General features: G+C 39.6%; 1 long non-coding RNA gene across 1 annotated transcript; it reads left to right on the top strand.

Moving 5' to 3' along the window:
• Positions 1 to 622: 622 nt before the first annotated feature.
• On the top strand, positions 623 to 22103 carry LOC112640747 (uncharacterized). The gene is made up of 4 exons (XR_003124179.3): positions 623 to 727; positions 13580 to 13750; positions 20836 to 20922; positions 21478 to 22103. It is a non-coding gene; the product is annotated as an uncharacterized LOC112640747 (long non-coding RNA).
• The last annotated feature ends 511 nt before the right edge of the window (positions 22104 to 22614 follow it).

The raw sequence follows: 22614 nt of genomic DNA, 5'->3' as shown, positions 1-22614 counted from the left end.
GGAGCGCGGTAAGAAGGAGACCCGTGCCAATCCCATTTTGGAACAAATGTCTGAAAAATCACCAGGGTCATTAGCTCTGGTCCTGCTTGGCTCTGTCAGGGTAGGGAATGGGAAATGGAGCAGTGAGGAAATAAGCCAGGAGTGATAATGAGCAGTGCAGGGCCTTATCCATCTAAAGCAACGTTCCCTTCCCCCTTTTTTCCTTCTTAACAGCTGGCCCAGAGGACCTAAACTTAGCAAGGGCGAGGTGTAGGAAACTAGATAGTGCATTCTGCAGTTGGATAGGAAATACTGGGCTCAATGTGTTTAAGGTTAAGATTAATTCCTCACTTCCTCTGAATCTATTTTAGAAACAGAGCAAAGGATGGCATATGCTTTCTTCTAACAAAATGACAGATGATCAAAGGATAAACATGATCCGTATGTCAAACCCTCCTACTGACGTGGCCCTTTGCCTACAGAATTAAAAAAAAAAAAAAAAAAGTATTTTATCATTGTGGTTAAAATGTGGTTGCCTGGGTTTATTCAGAAAATTCAGTATGGCAACAGCCAGAAAAATAGTGACTCGTGATTGGCTGGACTGACACAAGACTGTAGAACAAAGGAAAAATCTAGTGGTATTGTTCTTAAACATCATCTTCGCAGCAATAAACAAAGACCACAAGGCCTCTCTCTCTCTTAAGTCTGAGACTTGGTGTCTGAAAGAAGAAATCTGCCCACTGTCGAGGTAGAGAATAATTTTTTCTGATTTGCTGTAACAATCCTAATTAATGTTGGCTTGTTATTGTTCCCTGTGTTCTGTAAATAAGAGCCCTCTTTCTGCATAGCCACTCATTAGGGCTGAGTTAATTGAATTTCAGAAGGAAGGGATGGCTGCCTCAGGAAGCAAAGGACTGAAGGCTCTGAAAGAGCAGTGTTTTACAAGTGACACACAAGTCACACTATGTCAGAAACATGCAGAGGGAGAATGAGCGCAGACCCCCTCCCCTCCCCTTTTCTCTGCAGAGTGGTTTATATGGGAGATTTTCAGTCTCCCTTTGCCTTGTTCCTCAGAGTTTGTCATTTCTTATGTCCCTTGAGCATGGCCCGCTGTGAACTTTTCAAGATCCCATATATCTGGGAGAAATGCCATTTAATCCATGATTCTTATTTTATTTTATTTTATATTCATTCAATTAATTAACATATAGTGTATAATTAGTTTCAGAGGTGGAGTTCAATGCATAAATAACACCCAGTGATCATTATATCACTTGCCCTCCTTAGTGCCCATCACCTAGTTTTCTCATCCTGCCACCCACCTCAATAACCCTCAGTTTGTTTTCTACGATTAAGAGTGTCTTATGGTTTGTCTCCCTCTCTGATTTTGTCTTGTTTTATTTATCCCTCCCTTTCTCTATGCTCCTCTGTTTTTTCTCTTAAATTCCACATATGAGTGAGATCATATAATTGTCTTTCTCTGATGGACTTATTTTGTTTAGCATAATCTCCTCTAGTGCTTTCCATATTGTTGCAAATGGCAAGAGTTTTTTGATGGCTGAGTAATATTCCATTGTGTGTATATATGTAACGCTTCTTCTTTATCTATTTCCGTTGATGGACATCTGGGATCTTTCCATAATTTTGGCAATTATGGACATTGCTATAAACATTGGGGTGCAGGTGCCCCTTCAGATCACTACATTTGTGTCTTTGGGATAAATACCTAGTAGTACAATTGCTGGGTCATAGGGTAGCTCTATTTTTAACTTTTTGAGGAACCTCCATACTGTTTTCCAAAATATCTATAACAGCTTGCATTCTCACAAGCAGTGTAAGAAGGTTCCCCTTTCTCCGTTTCCTGACCAACATTTGTTATATCCTGACTTGTTAATTTTAGCCATTCTGACTGGCCTGAGGTGGTATCTCATTGTGGTTTTGATTTCTATTTCCCCGATGCCAAGTGACGTTGAGCATTTTTCCATGTGTCTGTTGGCCATGTGTGTGTCTTTTTTGGAGAAATGTCTGTTCATATCTCCTGCCCATTTTTTGAGTGGATTATTTGTCCTTTGGGTGTTCAGCTTGATAAGTTCTTTATAGATTTTGGATACTAACCCTTTATCTGATAAAACATCTGCAAATATCTTCTCCCATTCTGTAGTTGTCTTTTGCTTTTGTTGACTGTTTCCCTTGCTGTGCAAAAGCTTTTTATCTTGATGAAGTCCCAATAGTTCATTTTTGTCTTTGTTTCCCTTGCCTTTAGAGAAGTTTAAAGGCAAGAAGTTGCTGTGGCTGAGGTCAAAGAGGTTGCTGCCTGTGTTCTCTTCTAGGATTTGATGGATTCCTGTCTCACATTTAAGTCTTTCATCTATTTTGAGCTTATTTTGGTGTACACTATAAGAAAATGGTCCAATTTCAGTCTTCTGGATGTGGCTGTCTAATGTTCCCAACATGATTTGTTAAAGAGACTGTCTTTTTTCCTCTGGATGTTCTCTCCTGCTTTGTCGAAAATTAGTTGACGATAGAATTGAGGGTCCATTTCTGGGTTCTCTATTCTGTTCCTTGATCTATGTGTCTTTTTTTGTGCCAGGACCACACTGTCTTGATGATCACAGCTTTGTAATACAACCTGAAGTCTGGAATTGTGATGCCAACAGCTTTGGTTTTCTTTTTCAACTTTCCTTTGATTATTCGGGTGTTTTCTGGTTCCATAAAAATTTTAGGATTATTTCTTCCAGCTCTGTGAAAAATGTTGATGGTAGTTTGGTAGAGATTGCATTGGATATATAGATTGCTCCGGGTAGCACAGATATTTTAACAATATTTGTTCTTCCAACCATGATCCTTTTAGTATAAAGAAAAATCAGAAATTGGCCAGCGCTGAGATTCTATTGATTCCAAGTTCCATCTTTAATGCTCCAACTAAAATGCTTTTTCAATCAAGGCACTTTTTAACTGTAGGTAGGACCTGATCTTTCTTAGAATAGGGTGTAATTACAAAGACTGTTCATTCCATCTTTCATTCACTTATTGTACAAATAGTTTTTGAGCTCCTAGCATGTGTTGGGCTCAGCTCTGGATCCTGGGAGTTAGTACTGAACAAGACACAAAAGGTGCCTGCTGTCAGGAAGATTATATCCCAGTGCAGGAAGATAGACAGTAAGCATGAAATAAAATAAATGTTCAGAAGGATGGTGCCACAAAGAAAATGGGGCAAGATGATGCAATTATAACTGTCAGGTGAGTCACTGAAATTGGGGGTCAGGGAAGACTGTCTTGAGGAGGAGCCATCTGACTGAGGTACAAGGCAAGAACAAGCACAGGAAGGTCAAGGAGCAGCAGATAGGCCATTGGGACTGGAACACAGGAAGGCGGTGAAGGGGGGGCTGCCCATGGAGGAAGCAATGCCAAATCCAGCCGGGCCTTCTTTCCAGACCAGGGTGAGGAGTTTAAACAGGAGAGTGACACATCAGGTTTGAATTTTTAATTTTCTGGCTGCTTTGTGGAGAATCTATTGGAGAAAGAGGAAGAATAGAGGGAATGAGACCAGTTAGGAAGCTACCTGAAAAATAATATAAAGATAGTAATATAAGAACAACAAGTAGCATGTATTGAGCACATGCCAGGCATTTTGCTCAGCCCTTTGTATGAGCTACCTCATTTATTTCTCCTGAAACTCCAATGAGAAGTTAAGAGACATTAAGTAACTTGTCCAAAATCATCAGTGGTGGATCTGGATTCAAATCCAGGCAATCTGATTCTCACTTTTGCCTGCTTTGGAACTTCAGCAATGAACACTATATGAACCCTGAAAAAAATCCATTTAAGACAACCATACTTATTCCCTTTCTTATATCTGATGAAATCTTGATATTAGAAATTATCTGCTCTGATATTCTGGTTTAACTATTGTTTTATTGTCTGTCTTTGTGGATATGTGTATAATTAAATAATTTGCACACTTTTCCTGCCTAGGGACAGCTTTAGCTTTGAGTATTTCCTCAAGTGACTTGATTTGAGCCTCTGATGGAACAGACGATCACAGTTGGAATGTCAGCCTTCTGTAGCCCAAGCACTCATTTGCTTAACAGTCTCTAGCTAAGTAGTACCAAGACCACAGTGCCCACTTTGGGGTGTACCCCAGGTATTCTTGGGGCTCTCTAAGGACAGAACACATTCCATAATCCCTGTAGGCACTCACTGGTCATGTTTCCTAGACATGTGCACTCCAAAAGGTGACTGCTATTCTCAGCTCTCTTGCTGCTCTCTCCCTTGCCTTGCCTACACCCGTTCCCCTCCACAGCCATCAGGACCTCAACATCATCTAGGGCGCCTAGCTCCAACACTCCAGGGGGCGGAGAGGGGTCCCTCTCACAAAGAGGAGACCCAGAGTCTCATCACCTGGAAGACAATCTCCATAAAGATAGTAGTTATCCAATTTAGAAATACTTACCATCTGAGTCTGAAGCATTTGTCTTTGGTTTATGGTACTAACTTCTGGGTTTTCCCAAGAATAATTACTGAACATTTACTCTAAGATTATGTGACAATTGTGTGACAGAAAATAAGTAGATGGGCTCCTCTGTCACTGACCTGCTCCTTCTATAGCCAGAAAATGCTGGCATCTTTAAATGTGGCCCTCTCTTCAAAAAGCACTTCCAGCTCCCTCTTAGGCAAGCATTCTACCTCATTTACAATAGAAAAATGCAAAAATCCTGCCCAGTTAGCAAAGACTGCAAAATAAATTAGGGTATATACCCTTATAAGAAAATATTAGTCCATCACTTAAAAATTGTCACAGGAGAATATATAATGACACAGTGAGATGTTTATGACATGCTGGAAAGTGGAAAAAGCAAGTTACGAAAAAGCAATATATACCTTTATGTATGTGTGACTCCTGGTCACTTATTATTTTATGATCTGCATTTTCTAATATAATGAAAATGCTTTACTTTATTATAGTTTTTTTTTAAATCAAGACTTTTTTTTTATTCATAAAAAAAAAAAAAAAGCCTTAGCCAGAGCATCGAAATCACCAAGGAACTGAAGGAAGACTAGCAGGCCCGAGTCTGATATCCATAAAGGACTTGGCATGCTTAGGTCAGTGTCAGTCAATAGAAATATAATGACAGAAGACACAAATAGAGGCCATTTAGGTCATTTAAAATTTTTCAGTAGTCATATCTGTGAAACAAAAGGCAACAAGTAAAATTATCTTTAATATTTATTTTACCCAATATATCCAAAGTAGTCTCATGTTTCAACATGTAACCAATATAAATACATTGAGACATATTATATTTTCTTTTCCTAAGACCTGGAGAATGTTCACACTTACAGCACATTTTAAGCATTTTGGCACATGTGGCCAGTGAAGACAGGGGAGTGTGATGGGAGTGTAAGAGCCTCAGAGAAAGTCGGGGTTTCCCAAGTAAGTACCAGAGAAAAGACATGAAGTAGCAGATGGGGCTGAGAGGATGCTCCTGTTGCCTTCCAACTCTTTGGTCCTTGGGGCTGGGGAGAAAAAGCAAGTTCTCTTTGCAACCCCTGCCCTTGGGGGAGAGCTGGGTTTGGGTGAAGGTGAAGAAGCAGAGGGAACATTCTATGACAAACAAGTGTGGGGGTGTACAGCTGAATGGGGATTGCAGAGGACACATTGGGAAGACTGGCAGAAAACACAGCAGTGGGAGGATGAGTCAAGGACTAAAATGCACAAAACAACCCAGGAATGAGCACATGCAAGCATGTCCAGGAGGGCTTACATTTTGGATGTTGGCCAGGTCTCAGATGAGAAGCAGGAAGCTAACAGAGCTTGTGGTTCCAAACAGAACTTTGGCCAGTGGGTCTTGCCCTGCCCTGTTGCCGGAGGGCTCGAGACTTGTGGAAGCCCCCATAGCCTCTGCGGTTCTGTTGCTTACCTGCCACATGTTGCCAACATTGAGGTGACACATATAATTTATACCCTTGAGATAGTCAAATGTCCCAAAGAGCTCTGTATATAAAATCTAAAAATCTCAAAGTTGAGCTTTTAGGGCTAATCCCTCTCAAAGCATTTCATGTCTTCCTCCTCTCTGTATAGGCCTATATGGATCAATAATTTCACCACAGAACAGGAACCTAAACTTAATTTGGAAGGTATCACCAACTACACAGGATAACCGAGAGCAACGGCATAAAATGGAGTCAAACATTTTTTTTTTTTTTTGCTTTTCTAAAATATAGATCCACATAATTGCCACCTACATTACCAATTTTCTCAATTAATTCAGGAACTCACATAGTAACTTAAGGGAATCCTAGCACATATCAAGTTCTCAATACATATTTGAAAAAGGAATAAAGTGAACTTACATATGTTCTATGTCTGACTGCATCAAATGACTACGTTGGTGTTATTACAGGCTACTGCCATTTTATTCAGGCATGTTATAGAAAAAAAAGTCCAAGTCAAGTAAACAGCACTTTTATATTTGTTAACAAACTCCAGCAGAGAACAATGTTCATTGTATGGTTCAATTTTTCTTAAAAGATCCCCCAGAGAATTGTTCAGAAATTGACCCCCAAAATCTAGAACTTTCTGGCAGAACTAGTATTCTTCCTTTGTGATCAGAAAAACCTCCAAGTGAAGGACTTAGTTTAATGTTTAAGTGAATTACTGCACAGTGGAAGGTGCACATGACTCTCACTGCAGAGGACTGACCACGAGGCCCAGTTTGCCAGGCACCAGCCCAGCAACCAGCTTTCTTGTCTGCAGACTAGCTGTGTCATCTCCCCCTTACAAAGTTTTGAAGCTTAAATGAGGTAACATATGTTCTATTCCAGCCATTTATCCACCCAGATTATACCTCAGAACCAAATTCTGCAGCCCTACTCCAGATCTACTGAACCAAAACCCAAGGGGTGTGGCTTAGGCATGTGGGCTATTCATATATTTTCCTAAAACAACCACCAGAAAACAAAACAAAATAAAACAAAAAAAACAAAAAACAAAAAAAACCAACCACCAGGATTTTGTGTGTGCCCAGGAAGGGGGACCACCTAGAAGCCTTTTAATACACATTTGATAGCCAAATCCCCACAGCAAAATTAATAATGGCTGCGCTTTGGCTCTCCTCAGGACTTCTAGGGAAAATGACGTCTTCTATTTCAATCTCCCTCTTGGGTAAGCAACGGTCTTCAAAGCTGTAGCCCAGCAGAGGTGTTAGGACCAAGCCGCCACTGCTAAGTATCATTGCTACAAGGACTCCCTGATGGCCCCTATCCTCCTCCCCGTGCAGTGTAAACTAGGTGCCCCTTCTAAGTGCTCACTTGCACCTCGTGCCCGGTTCTGTCCTCATGCTCCTCAAACCTCACATTCTCTGTCCCTACACCTCCCTTCCCAGACGGTGAGCTCCTTCAGCGAGGAGTGTGTCCTAACTCACCTTAGAATCCCTAGCACATGTATTACAGGTGTTCAGCCTCCTCCTTCTATCTTTTCATTTCTGATCATCTTGTCTTAGATTACTGGTTATACTCTTCCTAATTTTCTGGGGTAGGGGTAGGGGATGCTCCAAAATAGAGGATGAAGTCATTTTGCTGAGAATCTTGGGAAATGGTAATTAGGAAGAGAGCCAAAGGAGGGAAGGAAACTAAGATGCACTGAGTGTGTGCTACATGCTAAGAAACACAGTAGGAAGTCTTACTAGTGTTTCTCGTGTATTTCTTCCGGCACTTCAGTCCTAAAAGCTTGTGCTCTCATTAAAGCACTCACACATTAACCCACACAATGACTTCAAGTCAAAAACTTGACCAAACTTGAGCAAATTACATGAGCAAATCAATTACATGTTACAGGGATACCAAAATAGGTTTTTAAAATAGAATGACACTCATGCTGCTGATCCCTAATCCCAAGAAAGCAAATTGAACATCAGAAGTCAAGAGCCCATTATTTGTATCTGGATCATCCACCCCTGGGCAATAGGTCAGAGAATTGAGATAATTATATGCTTTCTGGTTAATTATCTGAGATGAAACATCCTACAGATATGTAAAATGTGTAATATGTCAGTGGATCTTGCATTTTGGTGCGTAAGAATCAGTTACAATTTTTTCTGCTACTCAACAAGAGTCAAGCAGAACATATATCAGGATATAGAGGACTAGAGAATCCCATACTCTGCTTGCAGCCCTTCTCCTACTACCATTAGTTTCAGCCTCCCTCTCAACCTCCATCTGGGCCTCTACCCATTCATTGTTTCAGTGTGGGTCCTTGTCCCTTGTTGTTTTGTTTGTTTTTGATTTTGTTTTTGAGGGAGAAAGAGCACATGTGCTTAAGGGTGGGGTAGAGCCAGAGGAAGAAGGGGAGAGAGAATCCTAAGCATGATCCATATCCAGCACGGAACCCAGCACAGGGCTCAAGCTCACAAAATCATGACCTGAGCTGAAATCAAGAGCTGGACACTTAACCAACTGAACCACCCAGGCGCCCTTCCTTGTCCCTTGCTCTTACATCACACCATCTATAGGCTCAGTCTCACCTCTATCCAGAGTCCTTGAAAATTAAGGGTAGTGGGCCAAAAGCATGAAGAGAGGAGCACCCTAGCACCCCTATGTATACACATGTGAACAAAATACTTTCTATACCTTCCCTTTCAATTAGATCTTCTGTCAAATTTTTGGCCAGAGCAGTTGAGGCAGACATTACTGACTGCCCTCTCAGTGTATTCAGACCACCTTCTCCTTTGCTAACAGGCTATTCATGAAGCCATGGACTCAGTGATGTAACACAGTACTAGCCTGTAAGAGAATGTCTGCTGGAGGCTTCAAGGAAAGATTTCCTCCATAAGAGAAAGAGGATAAGTGAGATGAAGTATCCTCTCTGCCTTTGGACATTGTTGTGTGAGGACACTATGCTTATAGCTGCTGTAGCTATTTTGTTCCCAGGAGGGGAAAGCCAAGAAATCTGAAAGAAGCTGACCTGGAGCCCAATTAACCAATTCTACTACTATGTGAGAAATTAATTCTCTATTGGTTAAGTCACTTTTAGTAGGGTATTTGCCAAAAGCACCCTCATCTGTTCAATGGAACAGCTGAGAACATCTAGTCCGTTATTCATACTTAGGGCCTGGATAGAGGACAAGACAGGAAGCAACAGGAATGCATCTCTACTTCTGGCATTTCATGTTTCACAGAAGGTTTAAGAGTTGTTTGAGGAAGAAAACCATCCTTAGACCAGGTCCCTCAAGTGAGCTTGTGGAAATTGCCACAACAAATCCTGAGGTTTTATTAAAGATGTATATTAACCATGATCAGCTTCTGTCTGGCAACCTCAGCATCTGGGAACCCTGTGCGATATGGGGAGAAAAAGATGCATGTGTGACTTACAACACATTTTTCAGTTGGGAACAAATTCTGTCCCACAAGCACCAATTATATTTGTTTTTTTTTTTTTAATTTTTATTTATTTATGATAGTCACACACAGAGAGAGAAAGAGAGAGAGAGAGAGAGGCAGAGACACAGGCAGAGGGAGAAGCAGGCTCCATGCACCGGGAGCCTGACGTGGGATTCGATCCCGGGTCTCCAGGATCGCGCCCTGGGCCAAAGGCAGGCGCTAAACCGCTGCGCCACCCAGGGATCCCTATATTTGAAGCTAGATTTGAGACTCCAGAGTCCTATGATTTTAAAGTCGGAAAAAAAGTTGGAGATCATTTATATCAAACACTTTATTTTACAGTTGAGAAAACAAATTGCCTGACCTATTTCCTAGCAACAATTACTGAGATTAAAACTAACAAAATTCTCACTTTTGAGGATGAGGGAGAATTTCTTCAATAACTCCCAGACCATCTATTTCAAACAAGACAGCTTATTTCCACTAGGGGCTTGGCATGGAGGATTCTCTTTTAAAGCATCTGTTGAATAGCCTGAAATAACGAACTCATGCAAAGGGATAATAATCTGGCTACTGTATGCTCTCAAGATGTCATGTGATGGGGACCCCTGGGTGGCTCAGTGGTGCCTGCCTTGGGCCCAGGGTGTGGCCCCGGGGTCCTGGGATCGAGTCCCGGGTCAGTCTCCCTGCATGGAGCCTGCTTCTCCCTCTGCCTGTGTCTCTGCCTCTCTCTCTCTCTCTCTCTCTCTCTTTTTCTCTGTGTCTCTCATGAATAAATGAATAAAATCTTAAAAAAAAAAAAGATGTCATGTGACATGTTTGTGAATGAGTGTGTCAGGATAGATTTATTCCTTCAAATGATTAAACCAGGATGAGTAAACTAAATTTGCATTTGTGCATAGTTTACTCCTTCCTTTCCTTCTAGTATTTTACAAACATGTGAGTGTATGTTTGTTAACCATACATAGAATGTTGTCTTTCTATATCTATTTTACCAAATAACTTATACCTCCACTCACAGGGGAGGCTTTGTGCCCTTCTCCTCTCTAATTGCAAAATGAAATGATCTTGTCTTAAGTCATACTCAGTTGCCCTTCTCACCCTGGGAAACTATTAAGAGAACAGCTCCACTCCCAACTCTGTTTCCTGCCTCCTCCCTGTGTGGCCAATGATTTAAGCAATCATGCCTGAGTACTGAAGCCCAGGAAAACCCTGGACCCAAGCTTGGAGGAACTTCTTAGTTGATGAACATATTGATGTGCTGGGAGGCTCATATACTAGGATTCCATGAGGAAAAGACACAAAGGAGCTCTGCAGTCCCTTCCCCATACCTCACCGTGTGTATCTTCCACTTGGCCATTTCTGAACTTCATCCTTTATAATGGAACTATAATGGTATATGTACTCACTCTTAGTGAGTTTGGTGAGCTATCCTAGCAAGTTATTGAACCTGAGGTGGTCATATGAACCCCAGTGGTTATGGCTTCTCTTCAGAAGCAGGGGTGGCCTCTGGGATTCGTGGCTGGTGTCTGAAGGGGGGTAGTCCTGTGGAAGATTGAGCCTTTAAACCTGTGGGGTCTGGTGCTAACTCTGGGTGGTTAGTGTCAGAATTAAATTGAAGGACACCCAGTGGGTATCAGAGAATTGAAGTCAGGATAATAGAGAACTGTGTCATTTAAACTCTTTTCCCAATATTTTTTCATTTTTTCTATTGTTCTAAGTGTACAGTGTTCCTTTCTTAGAAGGAACGTTCCTCTGAAATTGTTTAAGGTTCTTCAGACTGTACAAAGTGAAGCTGAGTTCACGTTAAATGCAGCTGACTAGATGATTTTTGTGGTTTCATATGAGACCAAGTATTGAAAATAAAATATCAATTCTGGATTATTTTGAAAATTCAAACACTAATAGTTTTTTTAAAAAACACTAATAGTTTAATATGAATAGAAATAATATTTACTATTATATTAAAATTTGCTTATGATATAGTGGAATGGTCTTATGACATGGAACTCTCAGGTATACATTTCACACACTCTACAGCCTTCTTATGATATTGCCTAAAGTTTCATGATAGTACTTGTATCATTTTTTTTTCTAGATTTGGCTTCCGATCAACATGGTGGGAAACAATAGATTCTAACTTTAATGTTTATTGTTTTATTTTGAACAATAAAGTAAGAATGCTTAAAAACAGAAAAGGGATGGTTTTAGACTAATTAAAGGCAGAAATTACGCTAAAAAGAATTACTAGAGACAACAAAAGATCTAGATTACTTTGTAAAGTATGTGAAATAACAATACTATTAAAAACTTCCTTCTAATCATTGGTTAAACAGAAGTTTAAAGTCTTGAGATGGAAAGAAGGAATAGAGTTTGAGAATGACTTCGATGAAGCATAGAAAAGGACTTACGTTTAGAAAGATAAACCACTTTTTTTGAATAATGAACATGACAGTCTCACCCAGGCATGGGGTGAAGTTCTCTGTGAACCTTCATGTCAGCCAAAAGTAGAGAAAAACAGGAAGAGAAAAGGAGAATACTAACCGGTTGTACCTCCCAAACACTTTTTTTTTTTTTTTTTTTTTTATAGTCACAGAGAGAGAGAGAGGCAGAGACACGGGCAGAGGGAGAAGCAGGCACCATGCACCTGGAGCCTGACATGGGACTCGATTTCGGGTCTCCAGGATCACGCCCTGGGCCAAAGGCAGGTGCTAAACCGCTGCGCCACCAAGGGATCCCCCAAACACTTTTTATAAGTAAAACGCTTTGCTCATCCCAACAACCCAAAATGCAAATAAAAGCAACAAAGTCCCTAACTTTAAGATTTTTGCTGAACTTAAATTTTCAAGTGAAAGCTGTGTGAGTTTGAGAGATAATTTGTTGCTATACAAAATGGGAGAATTAAAATAAAATTTCCAATGCTTTCCTTCCTTGAAAGCTATACTTTTGTTATTTTTAAGGTTGACACTGGATAGTTCTAATATTTGCCAAGAATTCCTAGAGATAGCAAGAAGAGCACTTATGATTCCCTTAGCAGAAGCGAGAGCAAAACAATTGCATAAGTGGATTTTAAGTAAAATTATGTCCAAATTCTTTTCTTCTGGGAAAGAAAGCAGCCAAAATTTGGTGTGGATGTGGCACAAATGTGAAATAATAAAAAGCATCAAGATCCAAGTCATTACTCCTTTAGTCTCCTAGCCTGCAAATATAGCTAAAGCAAGCTGGAATGAGATTTTACCCCAAATAAAATGAGAATTAAGTGTTTACTTTCTAGGAAACTAGTTAAGAAATTAAGAGGAATGTGGAGGCTATGGCTACTAAAATAAAATTTATTTGAAATCAATCATGTGTTTAAAAGATAACAGCAATTGTTTACAAATGTTCTTTTTTTAATAAATTAATTTTTTATTGGTGTTCAATTTACCAACATACAGAATAACACCCAGTGCTCATCCCGTCAAGTGTCCCCCTCAGTGCCCATCACCCACTCGCCCCCACCCCCCGCCCTCCTCCCCTTCCACCACCCCTAGTTCGTTTCCCAGAGTTAGGAGTCTTTATGTTCTGTCTCTCTTTCTGATATTTCCCACACATTTCATCTCCCTTCCCTTATATTCCCTTTCACTGTTATTTATATTCCCCAAATGAATGGGAACATATAATGTTTGTCCTTCTCCGATTGACTTACTTCACTCAGCATAATACCCTCCAGTTCCATCCACGTTGAAGCAAATGGTGGGTATTTGTCGTTTCTAATGGCTGAGGAATATTCCATTGTATACATAAACCACATCTTCTTTATCCATTCATCTTTCATTGGACACCGAGGCTCCTTCCACAGTTTGGCTATTGTGGCCATTGCTGCTATAAACATCGGGGTGCAGGTGTCCCGGCGTTTCATTGCATCTGCATCTTTGGGGTAAATCCCCAACAGTGCAATTGCTGGGTCGTAGGGCAGCTCTATTTTTAACTCTTTGAGGAACCTCCACACAGTTTTCCAGAGTGGCTGCGCCAGTTCACATTCCCACCAACAGTGTAAGAGGGTTCCCTTTTCTCCGCATCCTCTCCAACATTTGTGGCTTTCTGCCCTGTTAATTTTCCCCATTCTCACTGGTGTGAGGTGGTATCTCATTGTGGTTTTGATTTGTATTTCCCTGATGGCAAGTGATGCAGAGCATTTTCTCATGTGCATGTTGGCCATGTCTATGTCTTCCTCTGTTTACAGATGTTCTAGTGAATAAGAAGGCCGCAGTCTATAGTGACCTGAAGCACATCAGATATTTAAAATTGGGAAAACCTTCAGTATAACAAGATGTCCTCCAACTCCTTTAATGGCATTGAATAAAAATCAATTATTTGTAATTTACCTTAAAATGAGTTGGGCCCCCAAAATCAGGTATGTATGCCTATGTTGCTCAATCTAGATTGTGGCTAAATGAGTAGTCACTGAATAATTCATTCTACTTTTCTGTGTTGAAATTTTTTTTATGATAAAAAGTCTCAATATCAGTTAATCAAACAAGAAGAATTTGAAAAAAAAAACTGTACAACAGCTAAATAAGTCAAATATCCCATTAGCTGGTACCAAAAAGAACCAGATCATTAAGACTCTTCCGAAAACTTGCTTAAAAGGCACTAATGAAGACTGCTTTCTATCTTAGGCTAATTATAAGAGCCTACATATTTTTTTCTTCCAAGATTTTATTTAAATTCAAGTTAGGTAACATATAGTGTAAAATTAGTTTCAGGAGTAGAGTTTAGTAATTAATCACTTACATATAACACTCGGTGCTCATCATAACAACTGCCCTCCTTAACGTCCATCACCCACATAGCCCATCCCCCACCCACCTCCCCCCAACAACCCTTTGTTTGTTCTCTATAGTTAAGTCTCTTATGGTTCACCTCCCTCTCTGTTTTTATCTTATTGCATTTTTCCTTCCCTTCCTCTATGCTCATCGGTTTTATTTCTTAAATTCTACGTATGTGTGAAAACATATGGTATTTGTCTTTTTTGGACTGACTTAGTTCACTTTGCATAATACATTTTAGTTCCATCCATGTCATTGGAGGTGGCAAGATTTCATTATTTTTGATGGTTGAGTAATATTCCATTATATGTGCATACACCACCTCTTCTTTACCCATTCATCTGTTGATGGACATCTGGGCTCTTTCCATATTTTGGCTGTTGTGGACATTGCTGCTATAAACATTGCAAACGACAAGAAGAGCTTACATATTTTTATTACATGTTGAGAACTAGGAAATGAGAAAAGTAAATAAATTTTCACTGTAGTCAATTAAACATAAAGGTGTTTGGGTGTTTGTGTTTACCCCAAAAATACATACAGCATTTGTCAATGAAGAGAATGAAATTCTAAGACAAATAGGTATGTGCCCAACTCTGCAGGTGATATATGTCCCCAAAGGATTTATACCTGGGCAAGAAAATAAGACTTATACACAAAATAATTAGAAATTATATAAAATATAGAGCCAAATTAAAAACAATTTTGGATTAAAATGTATTACAGGTACACCGATATAGGGTCTATATGGTAGATAGAATAACAGTCTCCAAAAGACATCCATCCGTGTCCTAATCTCTGAGAATATGTTACCTTCCATGGCAAAAGATAATTTGGAAGTGCAATTAAATTAAGGATGTTGAGATGGAGAGGTTACCTAAGATTATTCTGATGGGATTGCTGCAATAACAAAAATCCTTTTATGAGGGCAGCAGGAGAGTCAGGGATGTGACAAAAGAAGCAGAGGTTAGCACAATATGGGACAACAAGCCAAAGAATGTAGGCAGCTTCTAGAAACTAGAAAAGGCAAAGAAACAGATTCTTTCCTGGAATCTCTATTAGGAACACAATCTTGCTCACTCTTTCTAGATTTCTAACTTCCAGATTTCTGTTGTTTTAAGCCGCCTAGGTTTGTGGCAATTTGTTTAGCAGCCACAGAAAACTAATACATCATATTATAAATGGGATGGCTGTGGCAGTCAGGAAGGAGAGAGATTAAGATTTATTAAATAGAGAGGGCTTCATGGGGGAGATGAGATACGTGAAAGGCTGTGAAGACTATGTTGGGGATTGTCTTTGTTTGCATGTAACAGAAAGCTATCATAATGTAGTAAACAAATACAGCCATTTATCTTTTCATACCACAAGCTAGAATGGTAAGTGATTCTATGATGTCAAGTCTCGGGCTCCTTTTAACTTTTGGTTCCTCCATCCCTAGCATGTGGCTTTCAGCTTTATGGTTGCTTCATAGCCACAAGGTGGTTGCTCCTTCTCCAGCCTAACATCTTCAGCCCAGATAGGAAGAAGAAAGCAAAATGAAGAGAAAGTGGTACCTACATCAGGAAAGCAAAAGTTTCCTGACAACCTCTGGCAGATAAATTCAAGCTGTGACATATAACCTTTCCTAGACCCCCAAAAAGCTTGCAAAATATAAATGCCTCAAACAAAACTTGGATTCCGTTGGTAATGAAAAAGAAGAGAATGTACATTAGGTGGGCAACTAGTAGTATCTGAAACCAAGGACTTACAAGTTTTGAATAGCTGCAGAAACCAAGATGGCATTCTAAATAAGACAGAGCGTCATGAACTCAGGTGGAAGTAAACTTGGAAGGGAGGAAGAAAGAAGATCATCGTCACCTCCAATATGTGATTCTCCTTCCTATTGTGGCACTGATGCCTATCAACTTCCTGTAACTACCTTACTCTTTATGGTATTGTCAATAAGACAGTACCTCACTTTCTACTTCCCCAACCTGTTGAAACTCCCTAAGCTAGAGAAACTTCCTGGATCCTCTTCCCTCTTCCAGGTCACATTCTTCCCCAAAAATAAGGATATGCTGATATGGGCAGGTGAAGAGTCAAGATATGTATTGGGCAAGCATTTCAGGAGCATGGTCAGAGTATGATATATGTCCCCAGAGGATTTATACCTGGGCAAGAAAATAAGACTTATACACAAAATAATTAGAAATTATATAAAATATAGAGCTAAATTAAATACAAATTTGGATTAAAATGTATTACAGGTACACAGATATAGGGCCTATATGGTAGATAGAATAACAGTCCCCAAAAGACATCCGTGTCTTAATCTCTGAGAATATGTTACCCCCTCCAGCTCCCAACATTCCCCTCTGTTTCTTGTTCTCTCTCTCTTTCCTGATTCTAGTTTAAGGAAGTATTTTTTTCCCTGGTGATTTCCCTTAGGGATAACTGGAACAGATAGCTTTAACCAGATATGTTTTAAGTCAATAGGAACTCCCTTGCCTTTCCTTCATCTGCTTGTTAAGACGATGTCAGAAGAGATAGGTAAAGAACTCATGCATTGGAGTTTGCCATCTCCTGCTGCCGGGAACCCCTTGGCCACCGTGCGAATAGCCCAGGCCACATTCTGGAGGAAGAGAGACAATGTAGGAAGGGGCACAAGCTACCTGCCCCCACCCTGGCCAAATCCCCTGACATGTGAGCAAGGCCAGTCTAGACAATCCCCTCCAGCGGAGCCAGCCTAGACCAAAAGAACTGCCTAGCCATCCCACAGAACCCCGAGGAATAACAAACGTTTGTGGCTTTAAGCCACTAAGTCTTGGAATTGTTTGTTATGTGGCAAAAACTAACTGATATACTGCTTCTCCTTGCATTCAACTTTCCCCACTAGCATAATAGTAAGATGCTTAGAGCTGAGGAAGGGTTGGTGTGGCCACAGAGGGAGAGAGCCCAGCGGGGCTGCTCATAGACCGTGGACATCTGCAAAGGGGCTTCTGCACAGTCTGTTCTTCCTCTAGAAAGCAGTTTGCAGTTTGAGTCTGAAGCTCAGAACATTAAAGAGGGTCACTTCCCAGCCTTGTACGAGGGATTTGGATTAAGGAAGAGGACTGTAGCATCAAAGCATTTAGGTATTTGGATCCCAGACCAAGATTAATGGGAGATAAGATTAGGTAAGTAAAGGGTGCCTGGGTGGCTCCGTCAATTAAGCGTCTGACTCTTGATTTCGGCTCAGGACATGATCTCAGGGTTGTGAGATGGAGCTCCATGTCAGGCTCTGTGCTGGGCATGGGACCTGCTTAAGATTCTTTCTTTCCCTCTGCCACCCCCCAACTCCTGTTTCTCTCCCTCTTGAAAAACAAAAACAAAAACAAAGACAAAACAGAAATGAACCCCAAACCAAACAAACAAAAAACAGATTAGATAAGTAAAATGGATCCAAATTACAGAGAAATTATGAAGAACTGGGATGAGGAAAGACAGGAAAAGGACATGATGGACATAGGATTTTAAGAAGATACATCTATTGGGGCTCTATAGGGTATATTGTCAGAAATAGAAACCGAAAACAAGGAAGCCACAATGATGTTGTCACTATGATTCAGGCATGAAAGGGAAACATAAAAGGTCACCAGAAAATCGCTTTAAATCAAAATGGAGAACTCTCAACAAATATTTTATAGAACTATATAAATTAAACAAAGCAGAGACTGGCTACTATTTACCAATTCTGTTTCTCTTTCTTCCTGGGCCCATAGCTAGTCTACATTTCCCAGACTCTCTTGCAGTTAAGTACAGCCGTGTGACTGTGTTCTCACTACTGTCCATACCATGAGGGCAAAAGTAATGTAATCCACTTCCAGGTCTAACCTGTAAAAACTTCCTGTGGGATTCTCTGCCTTCTCTCTGTCTCTCCTTATCTACTGGCTGAATGGACAGGATTCCAAGAATATAGAAAAGAGAAGAGCTGCAAGATGAAGGAGACTAGGTCTGCAAACAACCACATGGAAGGCTACCCACTAAGCAGAAACATCTGCTTTGAACTCTGTGAGAGCAAGAATTAAAGCTTTATTATATTAAGCCACTGAGATTTGGTGGTTTGCTGACATAACAGCTAGCATTTCTTACCCTACATAATACAGCTATTAACTTCAAACCTAATGATTTATAATATTTTAACAACAAAAAAAAAGTGGAGGGAAGGGTGCTATATTTCAAAGCCCAGGGAATAGAGAACAGGCCAACTTAACAGGAAATTTTAATGGAGTACAGTAAACACAATCTGAGACTTGTAAAGATGAAACTTAGAACCCAATATTGGAAGGGCTTATCTCATTAATAAAAAGCAGATACGCAAGAAAGGAGGCAGAGAAATGGCAACACTCCAGAGTAAATCACTCCAGAGTAAAGCCCTGTCTGGGAATCCAGTATTCTGATAATACATGCAAATCAGAAAGTATTTAGTTGGGGATAAAAAGAGAAAGAAGACTAATTAAATGGCTATTGGCATGCTCCATAGAGTACCAAGCTAGACGAGAGTCACTGCTTTCCTAATAGAGATTAAAAATTCAGGATAGAGTACAATTATGCTAATGACATCAACAGTTTCTAAAAGTCCCCTTCTGCTGAAAATTAAGTATCAAACTCAGTCTTTACTTGCCCTCCCTGTAATTTCATCTCTTGGAAAACACAGGAAGCCACAAAGGGAACTCATGTTCCAACCTTAATTCTGAGAAATAAGGGAAATATGGTTGGTGATTGAATATAACAGGAAGTAGCCATGTCACTTGGAGTTTTTAAGAGAGAAGGAAAAGAAAGTTGCAAAATGTTGGACATAAACTTGAGGAAATAGGATATTTGATTATTTTAGAGAAAAGATAGACATAACCAGCAGTCCAGAAGAGGAATTTGGCACAAGAATGTTCTGATATTTTCAAAGTATGAAATTCTAGGTATATAGTCCTGAAAAATCCTGTCCTTGTTAAGAGAAAAGTGGAGAGACATTTAAAGAAATCAGTGAGATTGCATAAAAGCTTTCTGATTAACTCAGATTTAAAGCTATACATTGGGGAGAGGTAGGAATGGGTAGACATATAGACATAAAACCTGAATAAATAGCTACATGTATAGACTTTGTGAGGGTAGAAATGATACCTGTTATCCTTAATTCTGTAAAAATTATATCAGAAAATCTAAAAACTTCCATAAGTATACCTTATGACTAAAACCTCCATAAGACACATACTAAAAATGTGTCTTAAAGCTTTTGTCCAGAAATTAAAATATTATAAATCATTAAGTTTGAAGTTATATAGCTGTATTATATAGGGTAAGAAATGCTAGCTGTTATTTCAAACAAACCACCAAATCTCAGTGGCTTAATATAATAAAGTTTAAGTAATATAATGTAATCTCGGTAGATGATAGAAGACATCTCGACTTTTGCTCCTATATTTTCCATCAAAAAGAATGATCTTCAAATATTTAAATTGGAATAAGCAAGTTAAATATTGTAATAAAGGGGAATGATTCTTAAAGTAAATGAGAAGATAGTAGGAAGTCATCCAGATGCTTTTCAATATGTTTAATTCAAAAACAGTTTGAGAGGACAGACTGGGCATATGTTTGGCTTCCTCTCCACAAGGTCCCATTGAAATAGAATAAAAATAATACATATATAAACTAAGTAAATGTCTGAATTCTTAGTTATAGACTCAACATGGTATCTTCTTCAAAGAAAAAATTCTGACATGTATGTAAGACAGTGAGGAGTACATTCTTAATTAGCAGCAAACATCTATAATGTCCTCTTCTTCTCTCACTTCTCTATCTTCTCCATCTAAGCAGCATCTATCCCTACAGCTCTCAATGTGCCATCTCTCTCTCTCCCCTCTCTCTTTTTCTCCACGTGTGTGTGTGTGTGTGTGTGTGTGTGTCAACTTGCCCAAATACCTACTCCCTCAGGTTCTTGTCTTTCCTCCCCTTCCTCATCCCTGCTGTAATATCTCACTACTCTGCAGCTGAAATGTCTGTGTTTTCCTGTGAACTGCATCAGGTAGCTTCAGAATTTCTGGAAGACCTAGTGTCTCCACTTTTCTGCTCAAAGAAGGAAATGTGTGAAGTTCCCTGGGAAATATAATTTTCTCACACTAACACATTTTCAAATCTTTATGTAGAATTTGTGATGAATAAAATCCTTGTTACCCCAAAAGACTAAATCTATAGATGTGATGAAGACAAGGTGGCATTAGACAAGTGTTTTTGACAGTTTTTGATGGAAAGTGAGTTGAATCACACCGACAGCCAGAGTTGGAATAAAATTAATGAACAAGCAAACCAAAACCCCAGAAGCCTAGAATACCAGAGGCAGCAGACTTATCCTTCTTTACAGAACCAAGAGAGGTCCAACTCAAGGATGGCAAGTAGAGAATACAGCATTAAATCTAGGGTAGCAATCAGGTAAGAAGACAATGAGATGCACTACTGCTCCTGTCAGGTAAAAGCAAACTGCTCTGCTGGTCTTTGCTACTCAGTTTAGAGGAATAAAGTATTTTCCAGATCAATAGCTGCATATCAGAAGTGAGAAGGTGTGTTGGTTGATTTCAGCAAAAAGAAAATATTAGGAACAATAGGTGCAATTCAACTTACCACTTGATTAAATTTATGATATTCTACTCTCATCATCCAGGACCCATCTGTCTTCTGCACAGACCAAACAGACAAGATGAATGAAGAAGATTACTTCATCATCCATGCATCTTTCAAGTCCTTGATGGTAGCATTAATTTCTGCAGTTCCCCTAGAGACTTAGTATTGTTTTGGGTTTACGAATTTGTCCTTTCTACTGGAATAAATCTTAAACTACACACCAAAGTGAATATTTTGCTATTCACTTACATGAATAGCAAGAGTCACTATATCACTCTTAATATGTCTATTCCAACTATACATTCAGGTCCTGAAGAAATAACCACAAACAGACCTGTGGATCCATTGGGCCCACTGTGACTGAGATTTGGGGCAAAACTCCATTTAACACCTGCACTGGTCAGGATTGTCTATGTTATGCAGCAATGACAAATAGCCCCAAATATTGGTGCCTTACAAAAACAATGCATAATTTCTTATTCATATTACATGTCATCATTGATTGGGTATGGCTGTATCCTACTCTGTCTTCATTCCAGGACTCAGGCTAATAGCTGCTGCTGCTATCTGGAGCATTACCTATTTTAGGATTAAGGAAAAGAAACATGACAAAACATTTTAAAAATGTGTCTTAAAGCTTTTGTCCAGAAGTGACATCTGTCCCTCATGCCTTCTTTCACAGGTCAAAGCAAATCACTCAGCCAAACATGGGATAATTAATCCTGCCATCTTAAATATACTTCAGAGAGAGAAAATGGAGAATTTGGAAAATAGTAATAAAATACACTATATCATCTGACCTGTATGGACTTCCACCCTGACTGATGGATCACAATGGCATTTTGGAACCCTAGGAAGTAGTATCAGCTTAGAGGCAGTGGACGATAATCCCAGAAAAGTCTGGGAATTTTTCAGTAAAAGACATATATTATATAGTTACAGCAAGGACCATAGGAGTTGTCCTCCAGGAGACAGATCTTCCCTTCTAATCAATGGGTTTCAGATTCGAGAATGAGCTTGGGTCTAGAATAGCAAATAACATTAGCTCTCCATTTTAAACCTTTACTTATAGACCTAGAACTTTTACATTTTACAGATGAAGCAAAACCTTGTCACATAAAAGTCAAGTTGCCCATCTATATCAGTCTTAGGGATCAATTTTTCATGTCTTCATGATCACTTAGCCATCTTTTAAAATGTGTATAGATTAAACCATTCTAATTATCACTATTCAGTCTCAGTCTCACCTTGTCACTATCTGCTGCCACTCTGTCACTGAGATCCATCATCCACAATGAAATCAAAGAACCTATTTCTATGGCACCATCTTCAGCTGTCACCTCCAGTCTTCAAGGACAGACACTAAAGTGCTTTCAAAGAACACTGGTGCTCCTCTAATGTCTTTCCTCAAGTTTGATATAGGTAAAATCCTCTGAGAGGATGGTATTAATTTATTAGGGTTGTTATAACAAAATACCACAGATGGGGTGACTTAACCAACAGAAATTTATTTTCTCACAGGTCTGGAAGCTAGAAGTCCAAGATCAACGTGTCAGCGGGTTTGGTTTCTTGCATCCCTGGTGTCTCTTCCTCTTCCTAGAGGAATACCAGTCACATTGGGGTAGAGCCCCACCCTTAAGACCTCATTTAACCTTAACTGCTTCTTTAAAGGCCCTGTCTCCAAACACAGTCACATTGGAAGCTGTGGCTTTAACACATGAATGGGAAGAAGGGCACAATTCAGTCCATAACACACTCTTTCCTAATATGTCCTACCTTCCTTCACATATTAGAGTTCTTGAGATAGCAAATTCACTTG

Source organism: Canis lupus, chromosome 6 (genome assembly GCF_003254725.2).
Source record: "Canis lupus dingo isolate Sandy chromosome 6, ASM325472v2, whole genome shotgun sequence".
NCBI lineage: Eukaryota > Metazoa > Chordata > Mammalia > Carnivora > Canidae > Canis > Canis lupus.
Note: the sequence above shows the minus strand (reverse complement) of the source record. Positions and strands in the feature narration are given on the sequence as shown.